This window comes from Ailuropoda melanoleuca, chromosome 7 (assembly GCF_002007445.2).
Source record: "Ailuropoda melanoleuca isolate Jingjing chromosome 7, ASM200744v2, whole genome shotgun sequence".
NCBI lineage: Eukaryota > Metazoa > Chordata > Mammalia > Carnivora > Ursidae > Ailuropoda > Ailuropoda melanoleuca.
Genome location: NC_048224.1, coordinates 62,765,204 through 62,779,327, shown reverse-complemented (window position 1 = coordinate 62,779,327; position 14,124 = coordinate 62,765,204). Strand labels below are relative to the sequence as shown.

The 14,124-nt window shown below is 47.1% G+C and overlaps 1 protein-coding gene across 1 annotated transcript in view; it reads left to right on the top strand.

Moving 5' to 3' along the window:
* The window catches only part of LATS2 (large tumor suppressor kinase 2), a 72,649-nt gene that overhangs the window by 44,985 nt on the left and 13,540 nt on the right, over positions 1 to 14,124 (top strand). The window lies entirely within an intron of this gene.

Below are 14,124 nucleotides of genomic sequence, written 5' to 3'. Positions count from 1 at the left end.
TTGGGCTCGGGTCATGATCTCAGGGTCCTGGGATCGAGTCCCGCAGCGGGCTCCCTACTCAGCGGGGAGTCTGCTTCTCCCCTCCCTCTGCCCGTCCCCCCACCCACCTGTGTAGGCCCACGCGCGCTCTCTCCCTCCCTCTCTCTCTCTCAAACAAATAAAATCTTTAAAAAATATATTAAAATGTTGTACACACAGATTTTTTTTTAAAGAAATTGAGGCATGATTGACATATAACGTATTTAGGGTATATGACATAATGATTCAATATTTGTACATATTGCTAAATGATTGTCACATTAAACCTAGTTAACATCCATCACCATACATAGTTACAGATTTTTTTTTAATTTATTTATTTGACAGAGAGAGAGCCAGTGAGAGAGGGAACACAAGCAGGGGGAGTGGGAGAGGAAGAAGCAGGCTCCCAGTGGAGGAGCCTGATGTGGGGTTCGATCCCAGAACGCCAGGATCACGCCCTGAGCCGAAGGCAGACGCTTAACTACTGAGCCACCCAGTCACCCCACAAATTTTTTTTCCTTGATGAGAACTTTTAGGATCTACTCTCTTAGCAGCTTTCAAATATGCAATACAGTATTTAACTGTAGTCACCATTTATCTTATAACTGGAAGTTTGTACCTTTTGACCCCTTTACCCACTTTGCGCACTCCCCACCCTTCACCTCTGACAACTGCCAATCTCTTCTCTGTACCTATGAGCTTGTTTTGGGGGGTTTTGTTTTGTTTTATTTTGTAAGATTCCACATATAAGTGAGATCATATGGTATTCGTCATTCTCTGACTCTTTTTTATGGCTGAATAATTTTCGTGTGTGTGTGTGTGTGTGTGTGTGTGTGTGTGTGTGTGAATGTAGATATAGATACAGTTATCACATTTTCTTTATCCATTCATCCATCAGTGGACACTTATGCTTCCATGGCTTGGTTACTATAAATAATGCTGGAACAAACATGGGGATGGAAATATCTTTTTGAGTTAGTATTTTTATTTCCTGTGGATAAATACCCAGAAGTGGAATTGCTGGGTCACATGGTATTCTTATTTTTTAATTTTTTGAGGAAGCTCCATACTGTTTTCCACAGTGGCTACATCAATTTACATTCCCACCAACAGTGCATGAGGGTTCCCTTTTCTCTACATTCTTGCCAAACAGATATATATTTTTTAACACAAAATTTATACCACTATTTGGCATTGCTTGCCTGAGATTTCACTGTCAGCAGCATAGAATTAAGAAAAAATTAAAACTGGTAGTCACAGCCAAGTTTGAAACAAAATGAGTAGATTTTAAAGCATTGTTGGAGGATCTCCTGGCTGGCTCAGTCAGTAGAGCATGCAATTCTTAATCTCAGGGTCGTGAGTTCAAGCCCCACATTGGGTGTGAAGCCTACTTAAAATTAAAATTAAAATTAAATAAAGTAAAGCATTGTTGGAAGATGAAAATTGTTTCAGAGCTTCCAAGTCCTTGGAGATGTGAATTAGAAGTTAACTCCCCAATATGTATCCATTTCAAAGTTACACTTAACTGTTTCTGAAAAATACATAAAAACTTAACTAGGGAATTTCAGTTTTCACTACCATGTATCATAACTAAGATATTTATACATTTTAATAAATTACACTGTAATTAATATATTACATGGTATCTTTCAAGAGTACTTGTAAAAGTAGCAGATTGCTGTCTTCTTTGATGAGCCTGTAGCTTTCTAGATATTCCCGTTGGTTTGAGAACATTAACAAAAATAACCACAGGGAAGAGAGCTCTGTGTACACTGCATCCAAATGCCCCCTCCCCTTGATGCCTATGGGCTGACCATCCCCAACAAAGTGAGACAGAGGCAGCACTGAGGGCCTAGAACACACAGGAAAACAAAAACAGTTATTCATTTAAAAAGCAAAGAAAACAAGCTTCAAGTTCTGTGACAAAAGCATGGGCTAGTGGAGTAGGCCCATGTGCTATTTCCAGGTAAGCGGGTCATAGACAAGGGCAGAACTTGACAGGCAGCATTTGTCTGGAAGTGAAGAGCAGCCAGTCTTCCCACATACTTGGTGGACTTAATTTCACAAGCCAGGATTGGCTTGGAGCCCAGTAGGAGAAATCCGTTTGTCCAGAATCACGTTTAAGCTGTTGATGCTTCAGCTTCGAGGCCTCTGGGTTATCTTTTGGCCAGCTTGATGCCCAGTCCTGGCACAGGCTGGTCCTTCATAAACTCAGTCCCATCACAGCATGTAAGCTTTGGTGGCAGACAGTTCTTCGTAGAGTTAAACCGGTCATCCACTTGCCCTTTTCAAGCATGTATACAGTGGGTGTTGGAGACCAGGAATGGGTACCGGTATCCTTGATAAAAACACGCACATCTCGGGCACAGTTATTTGCTCACTAATGACATCTCCATGCCTAGCTCACAGACCACTGGCCCCAACCTTTGTCTTGCTATGATTTTTCTTCCTCAGGCATCATGGGTTGAGGCAGACATTGAATCTTTTCCTTTATGGAGACCTTTTTCCTCTAAAGATAGAATTCCCATCAAGAGTGTGAATTAAAATTCAAAATTACCTCCTGTCATAATTCTCCCTACCACTGGCTAATGTTCCTCTAGGCAGCCGAAGACAAATGGCAGGTGGCCTATTGTCTTACTTTATCTTCAGTGTCTATCTTACCTCTGTCCCTGTCAGACAACGGTGGAAGTTCAGAGCTAAGTTTGCAAATGAACTCCCAAGCTTTGGCAAGCCCTTCCTTCTGGACTCTTGTCCTGACCTCTGAACCGATCTTGAAAGGAAGAGAAAGCCACAGGAGAAGCCCGAGGTTGGTGCAGTCCTGGCCAGCCTGAGCTCTCCCCAACAGAGGGAGCCGGGAAGGCTGGCTTTCCGTCTCTTAGCATCTATTCAATTATCCACTCTGTCAAGGTCAGGTTGTGTTCTTTCTAAGTTTTCTCTGTATATGATCTTGTCCTCTCTACCAGAAAGTTTGTGGATCTATCTTCTACCTGCACTCAGCCCCACCCTCTACCTGGCATCCTTCAGCTCATTCTTTAGAAGTGTGTGCTCTAACTTAGTGATAGGTTTTCTTTTGTGCTGGGAAAACATGGGCCTCTACGTACTCGCAAGTCAAACCCTTCTGGCTGATGGTTACAAGAATTTTCCCTAGAATTTTGTCTTCTGTGGGGCCAGCATCATTCCTTCCTATGGATTGCACCATTTCTGTGCTGTCTGCCAGAGGTTTCTTGCTTTCCTAAGCACTCAGAACACTGGAAGTGATGATCTGAATTTCCTTCATTGTTTCCTTGAGCAGTAGAGATTGTTTTAGAGACTTGGTAAAGGTGAGGCACATGATAATTCCCCTGTGCTTTTGTGTGTATGCTTATTTGTTTGCTGAATTGTACCAGCCAAATTTTAGAGTACCTGTTGTCCTTCTTGAAAGCAGGGATGTCTTGTTGGGTGGGGGAGGTGCTCTGGAAGGGGCCAGAGCAGACTCTGCCTTGTGAAGCTCTTGCTCAATCTCTTTTGGGCTTTGGCTCTTACATCCTTGGATCAGGATGCTGCTGGATTGTTCCCTGGTGCTGCTGGAGCCAAAGGGCTTCCTGCCAGAGCACAGGGGTGCCTGCAGGTTGGAGGCTGGGGCCGGTAAGCCCAGTGCAGTGCTGGTTTCCTAAGCTCAGACCGTGGCCTGTGTGCACATGCAAGTGCATGCCTGTGTGCACATACGGTTGGGACCCAGGAGTTCTCCCTTAGCAGACATGACACTGAACAGCATGTGTGCTGCTAAAGATTCATTTGCCCAGGAGCCCCTGGCTGGCTTATTTGGTAGAGCATGCAACTCTTGATCTCAGTGTTGTGAGTTCAAGCCCCATGTTGAATGTAGAGCTTACCTAAGGGGGGGGGGAGGTTTATTCACCCCTTCTTTCCTGAAGCACTTTAAAGTGTTTTTATATACTTATTTTTCTATTACTTTCATTACTGAAAAAAACAGTTTGTTTTTCTCAAAAAGAGATTGCACCTAAGTTATAACAATTCATACCCAAGAGTTTGGTACTCCTTTAAGAGAACAAAAACATTTAGAGATACAATAATAATTTTGTAGTCAATATTAACCCAACCAAATGTTTATTTGAGGGCCTACAGAGTTGCAAGACCACGTAAAAAGGCAGTACTTAACTGCTGAATATGCAGCCAAATTATGATAACTAAATGCAAAGTTTAAGATAAAATAAATAGGTAAACATACTTTTTTTTTCAGATTATGCACTGCAGAAAAAAATAGAGTCAATTCTCAGTTATCTATTTCTGTGTAACAAACCATCGCAGAACTTTTGGTGGCTGAAAAATACCAATAATTTATTATTTATGATGATCCTCTGGATTGGCTGGCCTCTCCTGGACGGTTCTTCTGCTCCATGTGGCGTCTGCTGGGGTTCCTTGTGGCCCATTCCACTGGGAGCTCAGCTAGAGGTTAAGCATCCAAGATGGCATCACCCACGTGCCAGAACTGCAGCGGGGCCGCCTGGAACTGCTTAGGCCAGCTGCGGCTCTCTTTAGCCACACAGAGAGCCAAAGAATAAAGATGGAAGCAGCCAGGCCTCTTGATGGCTAGGCGAGGCACAGAACTGGCAGAGTTTCACTTGTGGTTCATTCCATTGGAGCAAATCCCAGGCCAGCCATGACTGAAGGGGAGGGGCGATAGACTCCACCTTCCTATGGGAGCTGCAGCCCATGTGTATGGGGATGGAGGAGTTGGTGCTCCTTTTTGGACACAGGCACATGTGAGTAGAAAGAGAGGATCCGGGACCCCTGAAACCATATGCGTGTATGAAAACTAAGAGGGAATTTTGCTGTATTAAGTTCCCACGGAATGTGCATACCTCTCTTCACCTACCTCGACAGTGGCAAAAGTAAAAATCTTTAGCATTTTATTTAGCAAATATCCCTCAATATCATGGTATTTTAGAGGGATTGCCTTGTGAAATCTTGCTCTCTCATTGGACTCAACTGTGATGGGAAGAATTTTTGTCATCTGCCCACAGTGATGGTGCTAGATAATACAGGTAATTTTATTCTAGTGGAATATGGCGTGTTCATCAGTAAAAACTCTTATCATGTTACTATATTTAACAAAAAGAAATCATGTGTATTTCAACATAAAATTAAGTCAGACTCTTTTTCTCGTGTTCTAATTAATTAAGCCCTTGTTCATAGACATAATTAATTTTACATAGTTAAGATGCTAAGACACACAACATTACATACATAAGCATTTTTGCATGTTGTTTACACTTTTGAAAGTTGCATGCTTTGTTCACTGCTGCATATTTGGTATTGAGAACAGTACTAGGTGTTCAGTAAATATTTGTCAAGTAAAAGAATTGTGGCCATAAAAAGTATTTTTATGGCTGTATTAGTATGTTCTGGGAAATACATTAATTCTAATTAACATAATCATTCTATCATTGGATATTTAATCTTCTTCCAGCTCCCGTCCCACCCCCTTCTATTTAAGGGTCTGATTTATTATACCTAATTCTGACATTTCTTTATATAAATTGATCTTTAAAATACTTTAAAAATATTCATTTAAATTATATCTGGCTCAGTCAGTAGAGCGTAAGACTCTTGATCTCAGAGGGCCATGAATTCACGCCCCACATTGGTGGTAAAGATTACTTAAAAAAAAAAAAAAAAGCCAGAGCATAAATTTCAAGAAATAAAACTATTTAATCAGGGTACAAGCAAATTTTATAACAAACATTCATCTTAAAGGAGTATGATGGTTTATATTCCCACCAAAAGTCTGAGACTGTTGAAGAGTTTCACCAACCCATTTATCTTTATACTGGTTTATTTTATTTCGGTGATAGCGGTAATTATAAAATACTATTTTATTAGTGTTTCTTTGATCATTGGCAAGGTTGAAAGTTTTTCATGTTTAATTTTAGGCCAGATTTAGTCTTCATTCTCTTACCCACCAGTTACTTTAAGAAATTTTTTTCCCCTCAAAGTGCTGAGCATCTACTCCACCCAGAGCCGCTTGCTGTGTAGATAAGGTGTAGGTGCAGTGGCTTCGTCCAGCAAACCGTTCAGAGGCCACCACCAGGGCGTGAAGTTCCTGTGAGCCACTAATGTGCAGTAGTAATTAGGTTTCTTTTCTGGTGCACACATTTAAAAGTCTGAGGGTGCTGCTGTCTGCCCCTCACTCATCTGCCCGGCCACACACAAGGAAGCTCTTACGAGCCCATGGAGAGTGCTCTGCGTTCTCTTTGGGAGCTACGTGCGCTGCAAAGAATGGTAGGAGGCTGGGTCTGCCCGGCTGGCTGGTGACTCACATCCATTCCGCTCGAGGCCTGTGTTTCTGATTAAGGCTTGACAAACTGGCGGCAGGATGCACTGAAACACAGCGTTCCACTTTGTTTCCAGAAGAGCTCCTGGAAGCATTTGGCTGAGGGAATGCAGTGCCACAGCAGCCCCTGCAACAGCATGTGGGCTTCACGGCCAGGCCTCTTGTGCTCCGGGAGCGGCCGGAGCTTTCCCGCGCACCGGGGCACCTTTCCTCTCGGGACTGCCGCTGACAGCGGACGCCCTTCGCAAATACCCTGCTGCTTATGTCTCTTTTCCATCTTGGCGTTCTCTCCAGAAAATCAAGTCTTCTGGATCCGATTCCTTTTTAAGGTGAAGAAGAGGAGTACCGCTCAGTTTCAAAGCTGGCTGTTCTGTCTTCCTTTTCCTTGACAGCCCGTTGATTTGGGGGGGAAAGAGGGTTATTTGAGTCCCAGGACAGCAGTGCTTGGGTGGCCAGGGGGTCTTGGCCAGAGATGGGGTCTTCAGCAAGGGATGGCCAGAGACTCTTTTCCTCCATTCTAACTTTGAACTTAAATTGATAGTGTGTATGGAGGACTGAGACACAGGCCCACATAGACCCAACAAGGCCCGAGTTCTACATTTTCAGCCAAAATTCGCAGTTGGAATGTTAAAATGTTGGGATATGGCTTTGCTAACATTTGAAAAATGCTTCCTTACCAGGAAGGGGTTGAGGGAAGGACCTCCGTAGGAAATTCCTTCCTTCATACATAATAACTCTTCACTGAATTTCAATTAGTCTCAGTCCTGCGTCGATGCCCATAAAATAATCGAGCTATATAGAGTGTGTGAACCCAGCTTTTGTCTTCCTGTGAGTTATGAGTCAGAAATCGTAGGCACATAACTAGGTTTGCTACAGCTCTGCCCTGTAGGACCTGTGAGTGGTAGAGAAAATGCACCCATTTGAGGGTGACCAGGTTAGGAGAGCCAAGGCAGGTGGGGCACATACCTGGCCAGGCCCCAGCCTTTCCAGCAGGCTGGGGCCGAGGAGCAGCACAACTGATTGCTGGTCTGCCTCATGCTGTTGGGTGGACTTCGTGGCATGTGTGGGCTCAAGGCTGACAGGACAGGGCCTTGGAGGCCCTGCAGCAGCTGGAGAGCTGGTTGCTGGACAAGGCTGCTGGGTAGGAGGCTCACTAAGGGGCAGGATCTGGACTAGGCAGAGAAGATGTTGGGTGGAATGGACCTGCAGTGGAGGCTTGGCTTATCCCAGTGGGAGCTCTGGAATTGGGGTGTGGAGCAGCCTAAGATTCTGCAGGCAGCAGGAGGGCAGTTTGGCTACAGGCCCCACACCTCACCCACTTGGCCGTTTTGTTAAACTGCCTCATTACAGTCCCTTTCATATCAGATGAGTTATGGGGAAATCCCATTTTCCAGAATTTATTTTGGCTAGAACCAGTTTGAAGTTCTCAACAGTTTATTGATAAAATGTAAAAGGAGAAATCTCTTGGGAGAGATACCTAAGGTGGAATGCTCTTGCCTTCAGAGCATCCAGAATCTTCTACCACTCTAGTCTAGGTAAAGCTGAGAAAAAATGCTTCTAGATTGGATATGGGATATGAAGGAAATCGCAAAGTCAGGATGCTTCCAAGGTTGGGAGAATGGCATTGTTGCTTACTGAATGGGAAGACTGGAAGAGGCAGGTCGGGTTTGCACAGGTGGAGTCATTGGCAGTAGTTGGCACGGAGCAGTCATCAAGGAAGTGAGTTTGAACACTGGAGGCAACTTGTACCAAATCTAGCACACCTCATACAGTGGCTTCAACCCCAGCACGGAGGGCTGTCTGGAAGAGGAGGTTGTCTTGTAGATGTGGTGTCTGAGTCCCTACTGGATAAGCATAATTTTTGTATGAGATATTAAGCAATCCTAGCTGAAGCTTTCTGGAGTGCTTTAGGAGAATGCGTTGTATATACTATTTTCTTGGTGCATGTTGATAGATGGCATAAAGTTATCAAAGTCTTGTTAGCTCGCTGTATTGCTCGGTTTTAGACTGTTAATCATTAGTAAATGATAAGTGACATAAGAGATGCACGGTAGGACAGCTTTAAGATTTCGTGAACTTCTATAGAAGAGGCTCTCCTGAAGAACGGCCCAGGTATGCACATTCGATACTAGAGTAAAACTTGCAGAAATAGTTTGACTTTTGTGTTCAATGTTTGTGTTTTACGTTCCCTTTAGCCTGTGTTTGGGTACAGCCCTTGTTTGTGCTTTATCTCCATCTTCCCACACAGCCGGAGGCAACCTGCCCCGAGAACCCATAGCACCTCCTGGCCTCCTCCCTGCCCCCACCCCCCACCCCCAGCAGGAGCCCTTTCCTCCTTTGTGGATCTCCTTTCAGAGTGTCAGTGTCCCATTCAGTCATTCCGTCTCACTCACCCAGCTCTTTCTAGTGTCAAACACTGGGCCAGATAGATACCTGACTATCCTTCCCCTTCAACTGGGGCCACATGCTTGCTTAAGGGCACGGCTGCCCGACCTTGTTCCCATCTTAGCACCCACAGAAGGGAGTAATATTTATGGGGCAGCCCTAGGTGAACTGGAAGAGCTTGGAGATGCAAGGAAATCGCAGCTCCAAGTCGGTTGTGACTTGGTGAAAAGAACTCATGACATTTCTCTTTATAATTATGGTAAAAAAATAAAGTATAAAATATTAGAAAGATTAAATATTGAATCTGTATCAAATCTATAAATATAATCTTACATTTGTCACCAGAGACACTTAAAATACCTCTTTGTACTATAAGAGCAAACCCTTAAATGGTGCTGTTTTGAAACATGTCATTATCTCTTTTAATCTGCGGAGTGGCCCTCTTAGCCTTGTTTCACCGGGAATGAAACAGATGCTCAAAGTAGGTAAATAATTGGCCGAAGGTTACACAGCTGCTACGTGACAGAGGGCAGGTGTGAAGCCAGCCACTGGGCTCCATGCTGCGTGTCAAGGCTCTGTACCGCTGTGCCATCCTGCTGCATCTTCTGAAGCAGGTCTGATGCTTGGAACGGCCATGCGCATGCTAGATCAGGGCTTTGAAAGGTGGTGAGTGCTTGAGAAAGGACGGTGAATGGCCAAGCTCCTCAGCTGGGCTCTAGGGCCCCGATGCCGGGCTTCCGCTTCATCCACCTCTGTTTCCCGGTGCCACCTCTTGCCACTCCCTGACTGTGCACTTGTCTTTTTGCCTGTGCACGGGCTTTTCGCCCAGCCAGAGGGCACCAGCCCCCTTCCCAGTCCTCCATGTCCTGACGTGGCCATGGGCACGCTTGTTGCTCTCTGCTTGTGCCCGGCATGTGGTGTGCAGCCCGTGGCAGTCACTAGTGAGCACAGGGATGTGGCTTCTTTCCTGTATCTCAGTCTCTCATCCCCCTGGCAGCTTGTCCAGGAGAGGTGCTGCCAGTTGCCTGTGAGCTTTTGCTCCTTGTTGCTGACAGGGAGGCTGTGGGTGAACCTCGAAGTTTTTCCGGGGCCTTTGCTAAGACTCCTCCAGTTGGGCTCTGTCACCTTCCAGCCTTCCCTGATAGGCGGGAGCCAGCTGCACCCATGCAATGTACCATGTGGGGTCTTTGGAGAGCCCAGCAGACAGGAGTCTGGGCTCCTGTGGGCAGCAGGTGGCAGGACAGCTTCCTACAAGTTGGGCAGAGTATAGGAAATGAAGCTTCAGTGACTTTCTGGGACTGGCTTAAGGTCATCGTTTGTCAGTTCCCACATTAGGTTTTGTTAGAAATTAGATAATTTATAGTAGTTAACATTTTTACTTTTATTTTCATCAAAACCAAGTAGTTTCCATGGAAATTTTACAGTAAAGATTGGATTCATGATTAGCTTTTGACCATATCAGCTGCTGCTTATTTTTGCTTCCACACTGTGAGTGACCATTCTTTTGCCATGTCCATGTCTCTGAGCCTCCCAGGTTCAAGTTTCGGGTAGAAAGTCACCCTTCTGGGGTGCCTGGGCGGCTCAGTCGTTAAGCGTCTGCCTTCGGCTCAGGGCGTGATCCCGGTGTTGTGGGATCGAGCCCCACATCAGGCTTCTCCGCTAGGAAGCCTGCTTCTTCCTCTCCCACTCCCCCTGCTTGTGTTCCCTCTCTCGCTGGCTGTGTCTTTCTCTGTCAAATTAAATAAAATCTTTAAAAAAAAAAAAAAGGAAAAAAGAAAGTCACCCTTCTGTCAAGTGTAAATCCCTGTAATAGGTACTTTTAGCTGTTGTTATTTGCATCTTGGAGTGTGTTGTTTTTCTCCCAGTGATTTTCATTATGAATTTGGTAACAGGCCGATCAATTGGAAATTGGTGAGCAGTTTTGTGACATGGGGATTTGAGATGAAAGAGATAGACAGGGAGTGGGGTGGAAGGGGCCATCAGACAGACTGATACAGTTGGGGTCCAGGGGTGGATGCCGAGGCCTGGATGCCCTGACTGGGCTGGGCACTGGGGGCCCTTGTTCACTCCAGATGCCTTGGCAGCTGCTCCTGGGTAGGGGCACCTCAGCCGGCCCAGGGCCTGGTTCGTCCCCATCATTATTTCCCTTGAACTCTGTGGAAGCCCTGTCCTGCAACAAAGGAGGATGGGAGGGACAGGTGGCCCACCAGCCACGGGGCTCTCGGAGCCCAGATTCCTCCTAGATCTGCCTTGCAGGGCAAGGCTTCCCATGGAGCATTTCTATGGAAGGTATTCACTGAAAAAAAAGGCTATGTGGGAAGAAGTGACGCTGTCAGGTCCTAGTAGTGGTTGGAAGATGATCCCTTTGTTGTCACACTCTTGTGTAGGGGGGCCTTGTCACTGCCTGGGCCCCAGACCTGCCACATCACTTTAACTTTGGCCTTAATAGGTCACCCCTTCTCTCCCTCAGTTTTTACTTTGTTTTTCTTTTCTCTATTACGGATGTTATAGGCCTTTTTATTTGATTCCAAAGATATTTATTACTGAAGGTACTAAGGAAATCAAAATTAGCAAGGCATTGCCCCTGTGCTCGTTGGGCTCCTGGCCTAGTAGGGGAGACTTCAGATGCCCTGGGACAGATCAGTAGTAAGAATACAAGGTACAGAGGAGCACATGTGTGTTGGGGGCTGCAGGGGTGGTGCAGGGATGGGTAAGAGGAAGAGACAGTCCAGAGGCAGATGGCACATGGGTGCGTGCTGCCGGAGAAAGGGGCAAGGGGGCTGGCATGTACTAGCCTGTGCAGGATGCTGAGAGGTGCAGACACACGGCACATAAATATGCTGGTGTCTAAGCACATACCGTCCAGGGAAAGTGCTTAAGCTCTGGGGCAGAATTTGGGCACCCTTGGGTACATTAGAAATACTGTGTGTAATGGCACCCTTGGCCCCACCATCACCCCTGACCTGTGCCAGGAGGGGCATCTGACCTTTGGGGGAGAGGCCTATGCCTTCTTGCACCATGCAGCCAAGCCCAGCATCTGGACACCCTGTGGGGATGCTGGAGGCAGCGGCTGCCCCCCTTCCTCTCTCTGCACCTCCCCCCAAGCAGGTTCGGAGCCACTTTGTGGTGATTCGCCAAGCGGCTGGCTTGGTGTTGCGTAGAGCTTCAGAGAGGTCGCACGCACCAACTGTGCGGAAAGCAGGTTGTGCTGTTGGAAGGCCTTAGCGCTCACTGACGTCTGCTTGGGTCTGTTCACAGTCCACAACAGATGGCGAGGCTGGGTGGGAGACAGGGTGCAGCTTCCCGGTGGATTTAGAAATGATCCTGGATTTCCTTCAGCTGTAAAGCCTAGCTGTACGTGTATGTGTAGTAGCGTCATCCGAGAGTTAATGTATGGAAGCTACTTATTTGCCAAATGAGGGTGAGGAACAGACAAGGGCAAGACTCGACTGACCTGGATTATTTGACGGTTTTTAATAAACAAGTTGCCTCATTAGCGTTGGTTAGGTTTTATGATTTGAAGCATTGCTGTGAACACAGTCATTATTTGTGGTCGCCTGTTGTTTTTTCTTGGTTAAGTTCCTGGATTCGAAGCACAATAAACATATAAATCTTGAAGTCGTGGGTGCCCAGTAAACAGAGTTTGAGAATGTGTTTGTTTCAACTTGGTCGGTCCAGGAGTCAGTACTTTCCTGCCGTTCGGCAGGTGCTGAAGGACTGAGCACGTCTGGCAGTTCACCCTGAAGGAGACAGGAGCTGGTGGTCACGTTTCAGACAGAGCAGACTGCTGTGGTTAGGGTCAGCTCCCACTGGCACATATTTTAAATGGGTGCCAAAAGCTCCAGGGTGATCCTGATAAGATGCGGCCTTATACCATGTTTTTCTCCGAGCTGTTGAGAGTTCTCTGCAGACATGATCTCATCGCATAACATAGCTGTGAAGTGGGGAGGTGGAAGCATTACCTCCCATCTGCAGGTGAGACATCGCCATGTTCGCTTCTGCACCTCTCTCTCAACAGCCCCACCGAGTTTTACACACTTGCCCTTTCTGTCAGTCCGGGCTCTGCTTTCAAAACACAGCTCTGTTCTTCCTACGGTTTCTGTCTGCCTCGTAAGCTGCCTCTTCGTGCTCTCCCCCCGCCCTGCCCCCACTCAGCCTCCTCCCATGAACCCAGCACGTCACCACCTGCCCATCTCAGACCATCGTTCCCTACCCCCTGCCATCCCCCCACTGTCTTGCCATCTCTCTTGGCATCACCAAGAATATAGGCACAGGTTACAGCCGGTGTGCTTTGTCCTGCCATGGAGCGGAGATACGGCCAGGAATGGAAAACTGGATTTTAGTATTATATAATCAGAGGGATACAAAGCACTGAAGTTGTTTCAGTTGCTGCGTTAAGTGGGTGGATACAGCCACAGGTGATGTGGAACCATGGAGGGCTGGCGGGAGCACAGTGGTCAGTTCTGAGTTAGCCTGGAAAAGCCCTTGGTTGGGAAGCCAGGGAGATCGGTTCCTTCTCAGTGTCTGGGAAGAGTACTGAATTCTCCAGAGTGGCCCGTGGCTAGCACAGCCACTGTCTGTCTGCCCAGAACAGCCCTGAGCTTCCTTCTCATTGTCCTGGGGTCTTCCTGTACCCTCACCCCTGTCTCCTGTCTGAGCCACAGGATCTCTTTTGCCATGCTTTCCTACCCTTTATGCCCTCGGACCCCCTCTTGTCTCCTGTCACCACCCCTTCTGCATTTTGTGGCTTCTTCCCCGCTTGCCTGCCCCTCCACCTTCACAGTGCTCAGTGTTCCCTTCCACAAATTCCCCATTTGCTGCCTCTGGCTCTTCCAACCTTGTCTCCAGGAGGCCGGCCTCTGCCATCCTTCCCATTTGCCCACAGCTCTGCTGAGCCAACCAGCAGGCACCTTGTCCTGTCCTGTCTCTCGTCCTCTCTGGCCTGTTTGATCTCCCCGACGTGAAAATGCCTCCAGCTCTGCCAGTCGTCTCTCTGCCCCAGACTGATCTTCTCATTGCCCCACATCCCCTGTTGGAAAGCCTCCATAACTGGGCACAGGCTGGCCCCAGCCTGTGGCTCCCTCTCTGCTGTCTCTCGTGCCCTTGCTTACTGCCTGCCACTCAGCCCATTCTCTGCCCCCCCCCCCGGCCTCTGCTCCGACTGTTTCCCCTGCCAAAAATACCTTTTCTCTCCTGGGCTCTCCATCTACCCAAAGTCTGTCTGTCCTTGGGTAGCCAGCTGTGCTTCCATCCCTTTCACCGACAGTGCCTGGTGCCCCCTCCCCCCCGCAGCAGGAGGAATCCATCTCCTCTGACCCTTGTCCCTCATCCCTGACCCTTGTCCGCTGTGGCTCCCATGGTGGTCCACAGCTTCTGTCTCTGGTTCA